Raw genomic sequence first — 807 nt, 5'->3', positions numbered from 1 at the left:
TTTTGCAACTCATCTACCTAAGAAGGGAACAATCATCATTTGACAAAACACAATTCACTGATACAGGTTACCAATATGTTTTGCAAACATGTTAATAACCAGTCAAAAGATGTTATGAATGCCACAAGTTGTCAGTAGCATAAACACTATTTAACAAATTAAACTAACTGGGAATATAAGAAAACATAATTAAATGGATAAACATTTGCTTAAAACAAGAGTAAAAGAATGATCAATTTTGGCAATGGAGGACCAGAGGATCCTGCAGCGAACCCTTAGTATTTCTCAGGGAGGAAAGAGCATGAAGGTGGCCCATCATGTTGCCAACACCAGGTTATTCAGAATACCTAAGTCAACAGCAGAACTCCAGAATGGCCTAATAAAAGGGTAGATTAAAGTAATTAAGAAAAATGTCATAAATGCTGCAGGGAAAAAGTCTTCTAAATTATACACACACCATTGGTCTCTGAGATGGCTATTATCACCAAAAAGCACAATATTGAAATTATAGCTTTCCAAACACATTGTCTTAATACTCAAGAGCAGACAGAAGTGGTTCCTTTTGAAAGCTTACAAGGCAAAAACCCAACAAACTGTTTCATGCGTGTACAAATGACTCTACATTAACTAATCTACCCTGGGCAGGTTTGGTCTCCTCACAGGCTTTGTTATCACCTCACAGGTCTCTTGTCTTTTGCCTAGTCAGATTAGCCAGAAAAAAGAAGCCCCTTCCAGGTGCCTCCTTCTCGACGAGACAGTAGGCCTCCACGCTCGAAACAAATGAAATTGCTGGCACCTCCCACAAGA

This window comes from Colius striatus, chromosome 16 (assembly GCF_028858725.1).
Source record: "Colius striatus isolate bColStr4 chromosome 16, bColStr4.1.hap1, whole genome shotgun sequence".
Classification (NCBI taxonomy): Eukaryota; Metazoa; Chordata; class Aves; order Coliiformes; family Coliidae; genus Colius; species Colius striatus.
The sequence above is the reverse complement of the archived record's forward strand: the minus strand, read 5'-3'. Positions refer to the sequence as shown.